We start from the raw sequence: 15860 nt of genomic DNA on the forward strand, positions 1-15860 counted from the left end.
CTATGTCCTGTTTCTCTGCTGCTGTTTCCCTCTTAGGGTGTAACGTAAGGTATCCCAAACTCAGAACTAACTCCAAGGACTCCAACGCCTTACTCTTCTGCCTATAGCAGCTTTTGGCTTTGGTTGGAATCCCCGCTAATCAGATGCCACCAGGACTTAACGTGAGAGGACCAAGGAGAGAGTTCTGAGCAGGAGAGGGAAGGGAACGTATGCGGAAAGGACGATGGAAAACAATACAGTACCAAATCAGATAAAAGAAGCAGATAAAAGAAGTGGGGGTCACAGGCCAAGGTCAAAACTCAGAATGGTAGCGCAGCACCAAATCAGGATCCAAAGAATAGTCAAAACAGGTAGGTGTCAGATTTAGGCAGCCAAGGATCAAAACCTGAAAGCAATGACTTGAAATCGCACCCAGGAACTTAGGAAAAGACCTTTACGTTTGGCAATGGCAATAGGGCATCTGAGCCTTTAAATATTTTAATTTCGCACCAACTGTGATGACGTCACACAGCTCACTGAAGAAACTCAAGCCGATTGCTGCTTAAAATCGGAAGCGTATTTTAAGGAGAGGCTACGAGGAGCAGCAGGCAGCGGGCACCCCGCAGCCCCACTAGAACACTAGGTATTCTTACACAGTGGCTACTTGCAACCATTTTTATGTGTCTACTACTTGTGCCTCCAGTATCTTTAACACTGGTATGACGTTATAACAAGGTTATCGTTATTTAGTATGACACCTTTCAAAAAGATCTTCACTGACCTGCTTATGGGAGCCAGGCTGTCTGCTGCGATGCATTCAGAGTTTACTCACCTCAGGCCAACAGACAGGCAGGACATCAGAAGAATATTTAGGCTTGACAGGGGCTTAGAAGAGTTTAGGATGCATAGTCATTATCCGAGCCAGAGGTCTGGGAACAAGTCTGTACCCAGGCAAAGGTTTAAGGCAGATAACTAGTATCATAATACATTGACATGTAAAGGCCAGGAACTTGGCATACAGCATTATAGATAATAACATTTCTGCAGCATAGCAGATACCAGCTTGAGCAGATTTAAACAGGGCATTGTGCACTGAGACTGCCAAAATACAAGGATAAAGTACACCATAAATTTGAGCCAGTGTGTAGAGCACTGGTTGAGCAAAACCTAATTGTCATGACTTAGTACAAATTGAAACAAAGGTTTGATATTATAAAGAAAGCTGATGACATGTATTAAAGGAACAGTTCAGTGTAAAAATAAAAACTTGGCAAATAAATAGGTTGTGCAAAATAAAAAATGTTTCTAATATAGTTAGTTAGCCAAAAATGTAATGTATAAAGGCTGGAGTGACTGAATGTGTAACATAATAACCAGAACACTACTTCCTGCTTTTCAGCTCTATAACTCTGAGTTAGTCAGCGACTTGAAGGGGGGCCACGTGGGACATAACTGTTCCGTTAGTGCAATTGATCCTCAGCATTCAGCTCAGATTCAAAAGCAACAGATATGACCCATGTGCCCCCCCCCTCAAGTCACTAATTGGTTACTGCCTGGTAACCAATCAGTGTAAACCAAGAGAGCTGAAAAGCAGGAAGTAGTGTTCTGGTTATTATGTTAGACATCCAGTCACTCCAGCCTTTATACATTACATTTTTGGCTAACTAACTATATTAGAAACATGTTTTTATTTTGCACAGCCTATCTATTTACCCAGTTTTTATTTTTACACTGAACTGTTCCTTTAAGGCCAGTAATACAACCCCAGAATATTTCAAATGTGCTATCCAGAAAATGCATCATATTGAGCAGACTGGTCAATTCAGCATGGCCACTCTATCAACCATTATATGTAATTACCTCCCAATAGATTACCACCTTTAATAAATAGTCAAAATTACCATTATGATGTAAGGGAAACTTATAAGGATTTTCAACGTTTGAGACAAAAAGACAGAGAGAAGAGAACCTATGGACAAACGGGAGAAGACACCAGAATCGGAACCCCACACAAAAAACGGAAAACTCAAGAAGAACAAAACGAGGAAAGAGAGGGGGAAAAAAATCAAGAACATCAGGAACGGCACGACAGACGAAAGATGTGGATCCCCTTTTAGGAATATACAACCTAACATCAAGAACATTAGACCCAGACCAAATAAAAGTCCTACAGAAAGGATTAAAATTTGCTCCTACAAACACCATTAACAAATTCAGTACATATATAGACACTCATAAATTCATTAGAAAATTAAGTTTAAAAAAGTTTTTTATAAAAAAGGACATTACCCAAGCTACAAAAAATACTGAATACAAACACACTGATTTAAAACCTAAATCCGCCTTTAATCCAGCTCATGCAAATAGTCACTTCATCAATACATTTAAAGAACTAGTATTAGAAGATATTGAAAATATTGACACTAAAAATCGTGGGAAACAAAATTTGACACATAAAGAACGAATAGCAATGAAAAACCTACAAAAAGATAAAGAAATAGTAATTAAACCGGCTGACAAAGGAGGTGGGATTGTAATCCTAACAAGAGAAAACTACATTAATGAAATTAATAGACAACTTTCAGATACAGGGACGTATCAAAAATTATCAAATAACCCAACTATAGAATATAAGAATGAATTGTTCCAGTTGTTAAATGAAGCTAAAGACGAAGGAATCCTTAACACGAATGAATATAATTATCTCAAGATAAACCATCCAAAAATTCCCATAATATACATTTTACCAAAAATCCATAAAGATTTAAAGAATCCCCCAGGACGCCCTATCATATCAGGGTGTGGGTCCCTCACTTCCAACCTCTCAGAATATATAGATACATTTTTACAAAAATACGTTATAAATTTACCCTCTTATCTCAAAGATACCATTGAAACAATTAAACTCATCAATGACACACCCTGGAAAAGAAGCTATATATTAGGAACATGTGATGTCACATCCTTATATACAATTATTGACCATGAACTGGGGATTTCAGCAATAAGAAAATATTTAGAAACGGATTTATCACTTACTGATCTTCAAAAAAAATTTTTAATTGACAGCATCAAATTTATTCTCACAAAAAATTATTTTTGGTTCGAAAACAATTATTTTTTACAAATCAAAGGAACAGCCATGGGAACACGTTTCGCACCCAGTTATGCTAATTTGTTTATGGGAGATTGGGAGGAACAACATATACACCCTTTACTCAATACAGAAAACAATAACGAAGAAAATAAAGGCCTAATTTTCTGGAAACGCTATATAGATGATTGCCTTTTCATATGGGATGGACCAGAAAATGAATTAAGGGACTTTTTAAACAACTTGAATATTAATAACTACAATATCCATCTCACTAGTAATTACAGTACAAAAAATGTGAATTTTCTAGACCTTACAATTTTTGTGGAAAATGGACGTTTTGAAACCAGCATCTATAGGAAACCAACTGACTGCAACGGATTTATTCTTAATAGTAGCTGCCACTACAACAAATGGTTAAACAACATACCTTATGGACAATTTAACCGCATTAAACGAAATTGCAGCAAACCCAGTGACTACGAAAAAGAATGTGAAATTCTGAGTACTCATTTACGAGAAAAAGGATATAAGGACCATACGATTAAGGAAGCCAAACTCAAATGTGATAAAAAAGAGAGAATTGGATTAATTAATAACACCGAAAGAAAAACTAAATTAAGTAACCCTATTTCATTCATTACAACTTATAATAATTCAAACAAAAAATTAGAAGCAATTATAAAAAAACATTGGCATATTCTGAAAAAAGACAAAGATCTAAAAGATGTCTTACCTGAAAAACCATATATTCTATACAAAAAACCACAAATAATTAAACAACTATTAGCACCAAGTTGTCTACCTCCTGTAGATCAAAAATCAATAAGTAACCTTTTCTCTAAAGAAAAAATAAACGGATTTTTCACATGCAGAACCTGTAAAGGCTGTAAAACAAGTACAAACAATGATAGAAATTATAAAACATTTGATTCAAAAGTAACAAAAGAAGAATTTACTATTAAGTCGCTGTTAACATGCAATAGCAACAACGTAATTTATTTATTAGAATGTCCCTGTAATCTCCAATATATTGGACGTACAAATAGAACTCTGAAGATCAGAATAAGGGAGCATATGAATAATATAAGAAAGGGACTATTGACACATAGTGTCTCAGCCCATTTTAAAACTCATCACAACTCAGACCCCTCACTTTTAAAATTCATGGGAATAGTACAAAAGAAAAATCACTGGCGAGGAAGTGATATTATACAAATAATATCGAGAGAAGAAACATACTGGATACATAAACTTAAAACACTCGCTCCCAAAGGTTTAAATATAGAAATTGATTTGAAGTGCTTTTTAACTTAATAATGTTTTATTACTATTTAAGTATGTTTAAATTAATTATTTTAATGTAATTTATTATAATGGATGTATTCTTAAACGAAAGTGTTAATTGTGGAAACGAAACCTTGTAGCCAATTACCAATTAGGCTAATGAAATGATCTACCCTATATAATCTTGGACGTGATGTTACACACGTGATGCCCCTGAGGAAGTATCGTAGGATATGAAACGCGTTGGGCCTTTGTATTAAATGAAATAAAAGTTTGTTATAGAATTAATCCCCTTCCGAATCACTTATTTAACCTTTGCACGGCACCGGAGGCGAGCTGACTGACTGTGGAACGAGAAACAGCAGTGTTTGCGGACGCGCAGCGGGTGATCGAGGCTGCCTGAACTCAGGAAACGGTGTCCAAACAGCGCCTGGGAAACACGTCGGCATCGAGCGATCTCTCTGCGAGTCTTCCAACGCTCTCTTCTGACGGCAGTCCGGTAAGTCCTTAGGACCCGCAGGGTTTAAGTCGGATCTCTAACGATTCTTCACCATCTGTAGCGTCTCTTTCCTTCAGAAACATCGCACGCTTCAACATCGTATATACCCTGCTAAAGAATACTCTACACGCTCTTGTTTGAGGATCACGATTGTGAGTAGTTCTAACATCAAAGTTATTTCTAGAAAGAGCCGAACGTACTACTCTATGTGTAGTTTCTTTTCATTTTAGGTGCCTGTAATTAAGGATTTATAAGGTTAATAGCGCACCTCTCTTGCTGACTTCTATTACTCACAGTGGAAGTGTGGATCCACTATTTTTTGGTGCTGCTTTCCCCGACCCGACTATTTGTGCAACAGCGCAGCCTTCACTCAATTTTCTTTGTTCATGTAATTACCTTCGTTTCCACAGAACACTATTAATTACAAGTCTGAGGTGTCAGTCACAAGTTGAGGGCTTTCTATTTGGATGAACTTTGTCTTCCACAAAGATACTTTACAGGCACCAAAGTGCTCCAGTAATAAATATTCTGAATGTTAAACCAGGAAACAACCTGTACAAATGAAGCAATGCTTTGAACCTAGTTAGATGAATGGCATTATTTCCGCTTGTCATGTTGAGCTCCAGGGCTTTAAATGCCGCAGTCCCTAGCATCACAGAAGATACCTACTAATTAAGGCTGGTGATTGAAGATCAGAAAAGAATGCCACCATTTTTGATAAGATCAACCTTGTCTGCATTTCTTCAGCGTGCTCAATCACTGCTTTGATACTTTGTGTATTCTGTCTTCTCATTCTAGGCGTTTTTCCAAGATCCAGATGTACTTTCCCAATTGAAGATAGTCTCTGAAAATTCCAGACAATGGGTAACACTAGGTAAACTAACATCAAATATTCTGTCCAATTTAGAACTTTTGAATGAAAATGATAATTAACCAGATCCAGTATATTGCATGGGATTTGGATTGGGGATTTTAGCACTTTTGACCATATGCAGAGAGAAAGGATTTGGATAATTGCTAATAGGAAGTACTGCAATCCATTTTGTGTTCTTTCAATTTAGGACACTTTATGGAGAAAAAAACAATGGAGGAAGTGGGAAATGCTTTTACTCTTTCAGTTACGAATTTCGTGATTCGGTTACCGTATATACTCGAGTATAAGCCGAGTTTTTCAGCTCCCAAAATATGCTTAAAAACTCTACCTCGGCTTATCCTCGGCGGTGTCTAAGAATAGTCGCTGGCGTCCAAGAATAGTCGCCGGCGTCCAAGAATAGTCGCCAGCATCCAAGAATAGTCTCCAAGAATATTCGCAGGCCTCCAAGAATGGTCGCCGGCATCCAAAAACGAGACGCCGGCACATCCAATGGGAGCAGAAACCCTCAATTTTTTGATTGAAACTTACAGCAGCTGCTGCATTTCTCACCCTAGGCTTATACTCGAGTCAATAAGCTTTCCCAGTTTTTGGAGGTAAAATTAGGTACCTCGGCTTATACTCGGGACGGCTTATACTCGAGTATATACGGTACTTGTACTGCAAGACAATTAATTAAAGAGCGAAGCAGCTAACACTAGCACAAATTCGCTAGCGAAGTGGACCTACTCTAGCGCTACTTCGCACCCTTACGCCAGACGAAGTTGCGCTATGGCGAAGGGATGTAATTACGCTAATTCACTAACTTGCAAATTTTACTGAAAGTTACCTCTTGCGCCAGACTTTACTTCGCCACCTCAGACCAGGCGAAGTGCAATAGAGTAGATAGGGCTTGCTTCAAAAAAAGTTGAAATTTTTTCTAAGTCCCAAAAAATGCTGGCGTCGTATACTTTTATAAGGGTGATAGGCTGAAAAAGATCGTAAATTTTTTTGGGGGTACCCTCCTTCCCCCCTACATTTCCTAACATATGGCACCTAAACTATACAGTGGGCACATGTATAGGGCAAAATAACAACTTTATTTTATTTTATGAAGGTTTCCCAGGCTTGTGTAGTGTAATGTATTTGCTGCTACATATACGTCCATTGTACTTTAACTTGGCGCCATATGCAAATTAGGCATTGCCAGCGTAACTTCGAATTAACACTAGCTCAACTTCGCTACCTTTCGCCTCCCTGAGCGCAACTTCGGATTTTAGTGAATTAGCGGCGCCCTGGCGAAACTTCGTCTGACGAAGTGCGGCGAATGCGTCGCTAGCGTATTTTCGCCTCTTAGTGAATTTGCCCCTTAGGGGGTCATTTATTAAAGTCTGAATGCAAAAAAACCTCAAAAAATTTGAGTTATTTTTACTATAAAATATGAATTTTTAGTGGGAAAAAAACCCTCAAATTTTTCAAGATTAACCGGAAGATGGAAAAAATCCAAATCTGAAAATCCTCCTTCTCAGACCTGCCGAGGTTGTAAATAAGTTAATGGGAAAGGTCCCTATCCTATTTGGAAGTTTCAGTGGTCTGCGCTTGATTTAGCCCGAAAATTTGACAATTTCGGACTTTTCAGGCAAAAATCCAAAAACTTTTCGGGAAAATGCTTGAAAAAATTGAGTTTTTATCGAGTCTGTCCCCGATCCGATTTAATCATGATTTTTTTAATAATACACTTTTATATATTTTTTTTATTTTTTAGATGGAGATTTATCCATGGAAGAAGACTTTTTTTTCTAATTTTTTACACTTTTTGAATTGCCAGAAAATATTAAAAGATATTTATTATATTTTCCTAGTATTTTTTTTTCCTGAGTGAAAATGTTTAATGAATTAGAGGTATTTCCCATAGAGAGCTAGATTTATAATTTATTGCTATTTAGTTGTACTTCCTATTAGCAGTTATCCAAATCCTTTCTCTCTGAATGTGATAAGAAAGAAATGTTTGGTGAAAAAAATGGTGTTTGATCCCTCAAACCAGACATACGCATTCTGTTGAACTGACTTGTGTATCTTGTTTGTATCATGGATCTTGTTTGATAAATGTGTCGGTTCGTTAAAACGCTTTCCTGACTGTCAGGAAATTGTTGATGAATAAGAAAAATATCAAACAGCCGGGAATCCTCAAAGATCAAAATTTGAAAACTCCCCCAACACCCCTTGCGTTGTAATAAATATCCCAAATCGGATGAAAAGTCTTTCAACTTTCTCAAAGATGGCGCACATTTTATGGAGATAAAAAACAAGGCACTTTGGTTACGTGTACTGCGAGACAATTTTTTGAGATTTTGTGCTCTTTCTTTTTAGGAGCAATTACTTGACTCTTAGGGGGTTATTTATTCCGAATGTCCGAATGCCAAAAACTCAGAAGATTTGAGTTTTCTTTACTGTAAAATACAATTTCCATTGTCTTTGAATTTGGCAACAATTTGTTCATTTGACCTGTGAGCTGAATGTTGTATATAAACCAGAGAACACCACCGCTTCATTGTAATCAGCTTGATGTTCCGAAAGGTACAGCAACTTTACCTAAACCGTACTGAGGAGGGGTGCTTACAGAACTCCATTAATTATGCACATTTTTTTCTCCTTGAATTGAATCCTGTCCATGAGTTTTCACATGATAAACCAGGAGATAATGTACATTATTTGTCACTGAATTGAATCTGGCCCAGTGATGGACAGATGCCAAACTGGGAGACATTTTAGCACTTTTTAGCCTTGGCCTTTCTCAAGAAAGTGACACAATTCCTGGAATTGTGACCAATTCACTGTTAAGAATGTGATTTGCCATAAATAATTAAGTTGCCTTAAAACCCAGATGGGTGTTTCTGAATTTCTATGGAAAAATCCAGTTCAGCCAGTCAGCTCTATTGGGCATGCACAGTGCCCATATCTTCTGCATAAATAAGAAAGGATTCGGTATTTGGGGTATTCAAATAGAAATGGTAAAACTACAGTTTGATTGGGTGTTATTGGTTACCAGACCTTTTGCAGGCTTGTTTATTACATCACCTGTGTTCTAAACTTGGTTGGACTGGGGGTCCCGGGGCCCACCGGGGCTACTGCCCCCCTCTGGACCCCCCTGCAGTGCCTGCGTGTGTCGCGTGTCTGTGCACATGCGTGCAACGCCGTGGTTGTGCTCATGCGCACAAAGTTTTCTTCCGTGACCTCCGACAAAGGGTGTCGCGCCATAAAGTGCCACATGTGGGTACGGACCTGGGCCCAGCGGGGCCCACAAGAGCCGGGGGCCCACCAGGTTTATTCCCAGTGCCCCGCTGGCCAAGCCCGACTTTGGTTCTAAATGTCAGCTTGGACACTCCGTGGGTAACAGTGCTTTGTAATGTCCAAATACTATCTATAACAAATCAGGTCACCATGTTGCTCAACTGACTCAATAGTTACAGTAATTAAAAGCTGGTAAATATTTTGTTTTTTAATTTATTATTAAACAGACATTTTTAAGCATGCTTAGTCATTTAATACATGCAGGGTAGGGTACAAAGTGCAAAAACAGGCACAATCCATGCATTCAGCATTGCTGTGTTAATGAGGGCCAGGAAGAGGAAGGCTGCAAGGCCCCTCTCCCACTCCCTACCCATCCTCTAACTTGCCTATCATTTAGAAATGCTTCTAAGCTTCTATGCTTCAAGAGGTGCAGTGCACTAGTGATGTGCGGGACTCCCCCAAACCCTGAGTTGGATGGGTTCAGCCCAACATTCACATAGCATTTCCAGGTAGTGGACAGGTTGAGCGCTCCCTTCCACCCTAACCACCACAAACTTACTCTACCTGGCTTCCTCCGGAAGTCTCTATTGAAAGGCGCTTGTCTACCCTGTCCAATTTCTGATATCAGAATTGGGTTGGGTGCAGGTCTATATATATATATATATATATATATATATATATATATATATATATATATATATATATATATATCTATAGAGGTGCCTTGTAAGGTCAGGTTAGGTGCGGGTTTTGGAGCAGGATGGTTAGGGTCGGGTTTGGGCTAACTTTTTGTTGACCCACACATCATCACAGTGCTTTGTGAATGAAAGTGGCACATTTTAAACCTTTTTAGTACCATTGCACATCTGTCTAGAGTCGTAGAACCTACCATAGGCCTTTGTACTACATAGTTTATGTCATAGGAAGGTAAAGTTTAGGCTGATGGCATAGGTTGATTTTTTCCGTCGACAAACTGGAAACATTTTCAATTGTACAACATCCCATTTCTCTTTCTAAAATGAAGAAAGTTGATGTAGAAGAAATCCCGTGTTTCCATCTGTCAATGTCAGCATTTGACTGCCTGTACTCTGAAGGAATTAAAAGGGAAAGTGAGCACATTAACTCAGTAAGGCAGTGGTCCCCAACCTTTTTTGGCCCAGGGACCGGTGTAAAGGAAACTTTTTTTGCAAGGACCGGGGGGGGCCAGGTTCCAGATATACTCTTACTATCAGAGCCGCTTCACACAGGACAAGAACTTTTAATCTCAATTTGAAAGGTTCATTAAAATTCTAAAGCTGGCCATAGATGTAAAGAGTTTTAAAAGGTCTTTTAGTTATCGTGAGAACACGATTATCTTAAAACGATCGTTTAAATGTACGATTTGTCCATCAACTAAAAAGACCATTTCAGGTGATATTGCCAGAAAAACTGAAGGGGAGCTGCTTGCTTGGCCCTGCAAACATAGATAGCTTGCACTGGGGCTGATAATTTTTTTAACCTGCCGGAAAAATCGTAAAATGTACGATCGTTCGATTCCCACTAACTTCACGATAATTTGACGTATTGGTCAGATTTTGCTAAAATAGGTCGTTCATCAAAGAAAAATCTTTGCGTCGACGGGGACCTTAAGTAAGCTACAATAGTGTAGGTAGGAGATGTTACATGCATTCAAATGGTTGGAGTAAATTATTATGCAGGCTGAGAGGGGTTCCCAAACTTTTTCATATGACTGTATAAGATGTTATCTGTGCTGAAAACTATTTTGGGCCCATGTAGTGACCCGTTAGTCAAAGAATGGACAAGCTGGTTGTTTATATCTGCCCATGTTTGTTATTTTAAGTCAGATGTTCATATTGACATAATGTCAGCCTCCTCGGTAATCTGAGCAGCCATTCTCTTGAGTTATTGTATAACGGTAAGGGCACACCTGCCGATTCGGGTAGATTTAGTCGCCTGGCGCCTAATCGCCTCTTCTTTGGGGTGACTAATCTCCTCAAACCGCTTCCCCCTGTCTTCTGCCGGCTATAATGAAAAAACGCCTGCAGCATGGCATGCCTCACGAGGAAACTTCGGCGACTTCGGAATACGAATCGCCGCGTGTGCCATGCTGCAGGCTTTTTTTCATTATAGCCGGTGGAAGACAGGGGAAAGCCGTACGGGGAGATTAGTCGCCAGACGACTAAATCTTCTCAAATCGCCGGGTGTGCCCTTACCCTTACAGATTACAAAGAGCCTATATTCACTAACATTCGTAGTTGCGCCAGACGCAACTTCGCCGCGCTTCACCGCACTTCACCGCACTTCGCCACACTTCGCCAGGCATAGTTTCGCCAGCGCTCCGCAAATTCACTAAAATCCGAAGTTGCGCACAGGGGTAGCGTAAGGTTGCGAAGTTGCGCTAGCGTTGATTCGCTAAGTGAAGCGAAGTTACTCTAGCGAAGGTTAATTTGCATATGGCGCCAAATTCAAATTTCAATGGAGGATTACGTATCAGCACTACAAATGCCTAGAAAACCTTCAAAACATCAAATAAAATTTTTGTTTTGCCCTACACATGTGCCCACTGTATAGGTAAGTTGCCATGAGTCAGGAAATGTAGGGGGGAAGGAGGGGAGCCCCAAAAAATTTTTCGATCTTTTTCAGCCTATCACCCATAATGTAGAAAACACGCCAGCGTTTTTTGGGACTTAGAAAAAATTTTGACTTTTTTTGAAGCAATCCCTATCTACTCTATTGCGCTTCGCCTGGTCTGAGGTGGCGAAGGAAGTCTAGCTTAAAAGGTAGCGTTCAGTACACTGCGCGCGTTAGTGAATTTGCGTAGTTACGTCCGTAGCGAAAATTCGCCAGGCGTAAGGGTGCGAAGTAACACTAGCGAATCTACGCCAGCGTTCGTTAGTGAATTTGCGAAGTAACGAAAATGCCCAACGCTAGCGAATTAACGCTAGCGTTCGGCGCTTAGTGAATTTGCCCCTACAGTATATCCCTCAGTGCATAAGAGTAGTCACACACCTTTGCCTGGATTCCATTGTGGTTCTTATCCCAGGTGTGGCTAGCTGTAAATACTCCTCTAGTTTAGATAAGCCATTTAATAGAGTTACTGCCATTCTGCAGTACACATTGTCGAGTTAACATAAAATACAATCTTAAGTCCCACTGATGTTTTTCTCTAATAAATCCTCCTTTAACTAGCTCTGCTCTTTTAAAGTGTGTTTGCTTTTCGGAGGCCGGCGTTTCTGCTCAGTTCAAGGCGAGGTAAAGGTAAGAGTTTATTAGAGAAACAGGAATCACACTTTGCAGAGCTGTTTCCAAAATGAAAGCTATAAAACTAATGGAAGTTATAAATCTATATATACATATTAACCTGACCTGAACCTTTTCTTTCAAACGCAAAATCAAAAAAAAATGCCTTCTATAATAGTCCTTTCTTCCAACTTTATTAAAAGAGGAAAAGGATACAATCCCTGCAAGCTTGTATGCTTTCTATTATCTCAGGCTTGTCTTGTACACATTCATACACAGCCCAGCACATAATAGCTCCCATTCAGCTCGAAATTTTCCCAGACTTGCCGAGCATCTGTGTTCCATAAACCGGCTGAAATGGCTCATTTGCCAGAATCCCAGTTCACGCTTCTTTAACCAGACCTATGCAGTGTGCTATATATCTGCTAATACAGAGACCTAGTGTATACTCCATTCCCATTTCTCTCTTCATAGAAGGTCACTGATAGCAAGCCGCCTTTCCCATCACAAAAGACAATGGTTTACATACATTTGATTCCTTCTGATAAAGTGCAATAATCTCCCTTGTCCAATGTTTTACACATTTACTGAATTTTCTCATGCGAATACTCACTAAGGATTATTGAGCACTTGTATATATGCTCCTAAATCCCCTTCTCTAATTGGCCACGGGTCCTGTACAGTCAAAACTCTTGTATTTAAACATTATAAAAAGCCTAAACCCCTGCTCATAATGTATTAGCAAAAAAAAAAATTATCTTTGGATCATTTAAAAAAAGTAAAGTATCGAATAATCTATTGAATTATCAAAAACTAAAACTCATATATATTCAATTGTTTTGCCACAAAAACAGCAAAATTAAGATCTCGAATTTTAATAAATGGCGCCCATAGCATATGTTCTACTTATCCACAGTTTAGGATGCTATTCTTTTCTGTTACAGCTTTAAACAAGTTATTGAACAAATATTTATAGTCTGTTTAGAATAATTAAATCCTTAAAGGGATCCTGTCATCGGAAAACATGTTATTTTCAAAATGAATCAGTTAATAGTGCTACTCCAGCAGAATTTTGTGCTGAAATCCGTTTCTCAAAAGAGCAAACAGATTTTTTTATATTCAATTTTGAAATCTGACATGGGGCTAGACATTTTGTCAATTTCCCAGCTGCCCCCGGTCATGTGACATGTGCCTGCACTTTAGGAGAGAAATGCTTTCTGGCAGGCTGCTGTTTTTCCTTCTCAATGTAACTAATTGTGTCTCAGTGGGACATGGGTTTTTACTATTGAGTGTTGTTCTTAGATCTACCAGGCAGTTGTTATCTTGTGTTAGGGAGCTGTTATCTGGTTACCTTCCCACTGTTCTTTTGCTTGGCTGCTGGGGGGAAAAAGGGAGGGGGTTGAGATCACTCCAACTTGCAGTACAGCAGTAAAGAGTGATTGAAGTTTATCAGAGCACAAGTCACATGACTTGGGGCAGCTGGGAAATTGGCAATATGTCTAGCCCCATGTCAGATTTCAAAATTGAATATAAAAATCTGTTTGCTCTTTTGAGAAATGGATTTCAGTGCAGAATTCTGCTGGAGCAGCACTATTAACTGATTCATTTTGAAAAAACATTTTTTTCCCATGACAGTATCCCTTTAAACATAATAAAAAGCCTAAACCCCTGCTCATAATGTATTAGCAAAAAAAAATTATCTTTGGATCATTTAAAAAAAGTCAAGTATTGAATAATCTATTGAATAATCAAAAACTAAAACTCATTTATATTCAATTGTTTTGCCACAAAAACAGCAAAATTTAGATCTCGAATTTTAATAAATGGCGCCCATAGCATATGTTCTACTTATCCACAGTTTAGGATGCTATTATTTTCTATGACAGCTTTAAACAAGTTCTTGAACAAATATTTATAGTCTGTTCAGAATAATTAAATCCTTAAAGGGATCTTGTCATCGGAAAACATATTTTTCAAAACGCATCAGTTAATAGTGCTACTCCAGCAGAATTCTGCACTGAAATCCGTTTCTCAAAAGAGCAAACAGATTTTTTTCTATTCAATTTTGAAATCTGACATGGGGCTAGACATTTTGTCAAGTTCCCAGCTGCCCCTGGTCATGTGACTTGTGCCTGCACTTTAGGAGAGAATTGCTTTCTGGCAGGCTGCTGTTTTTCCTTCTCAGTGTAACTGAATGTGTCTCAGTGGGACATGGGTTTTTACTATTGAGTGTTGTTCTTAGATCTACCAGGCAGCTGTCATCTTGTGTTAGGGAGCTGCTATCTGGTTACCTTCCCATTGTTCTTTTGTTTGGCTGCTGGGGGGGAAAATGGAGGGGGTGATATCACTCCAACTTGCAGTACAGCAGTAAAGAGTGATTGAAGTTTATCAGAGCACACGTCACATGACTTGGGGCAGCTGGGAAATTTACAATATGTCTAGCCCCATGTCAGATTTCAAAATTGAATATAAAAAAATGTGTTTGCTCTTTTGAGAAATGGATTTCAGTGCAGAATTCTGCTGGAGCAGCACTGTTAACTGATTCATTTTAAAAAAAATGTTTTTTTCCCATGACAGTATCCCTTTGAAAATGTAAGGAAGTCAAACAGATCTCATAATTGGACATTCTTCTCTTTTTTTATTGCTGTTTTTTTGAAACAATGTGCTTTTTACTGATATGTGAGAATGGACTAAAGTCTCAATAACGTGAACTGTTCTCTCTTATGCTATACACTGTTTAGTTCTTTAACATCGCTTCTAAAAGAACAAAAGAATCTGTTTTATTTTCATGGTTCATTTGCATAACTATAGCAATGGGATTCATTTAAATCTTAACCCAAATCGACAATTTAGGTCAGGAAAAAACAGTATTTATGGAAATTTATTGAAGTCAACCAAAGACTTTAATAGGGTAAAGTACAGCGACTTAATAAGACAATGACAAGTATTAAACAAACTATTGGGGCAGATTTATCAATATTCTAATTGCACTTTCTAAAACTAAATTTTTTGAGAATCAGTAAGCAGAAAAAAACGTGAAAATGCAAATTTGGTATCTTAAAGCTGTTGAGTTCACGTAGCACTCAATGGGATTGGTATATTCAAAATTCAAGCTATTTTTAATTTGACATTTTTTAGCACAATTAGAAATTTGGCAAATTCATTGAAAATGAAGGGTAGAATGTGATTTACTGTAGCTGTTTTTGAGCTTTTTTTGTTTGTTTTGTTTTTAAGCAATAAATGTTTTATCAAAAGCGCACACTTGAGATCTTTGAGGTTTAAATGTTTTTAGAATCTGATTTAAACTAAGATAAAATTAATCCTTATTGGAAGCAAAATCAGATTATTGGGTTTATTTAATGTTTACATGATTTTCTAGTAGACTTAAAGGCACATTTATCAAGGGTCGAATTTGGAATTCATAAACTCCCATGAACTCGAAATTCGAAATTTATTATAAAAATCAAATATATAAACTCGGGTGAATAAGATCGGCCCGAAAACTCGAATCAGATTCAACTCAACTTTGATTAGGATTCTAAAAACTCGATTCGAGTTTTTTTTTCAGATAAAAACTCGAATGTCAGGAAGGCTGCAAACAATTTCAAAATGATCCCTGG

Source organism: Xenopus laevis, chromosome 2S (assembly GCF_017654675.1).
Source record: "Xenopus laevis strain J_2021 chromosome 2S, Xenopus_laevis_v10.1, whole genome shotgun sequence".
NCBI classification, from domain to species: Eukaryota; Metazoa; Chordata; class Amphibia; order Anura; family Pipidae; genus Xenopus; species Xenopus laevis.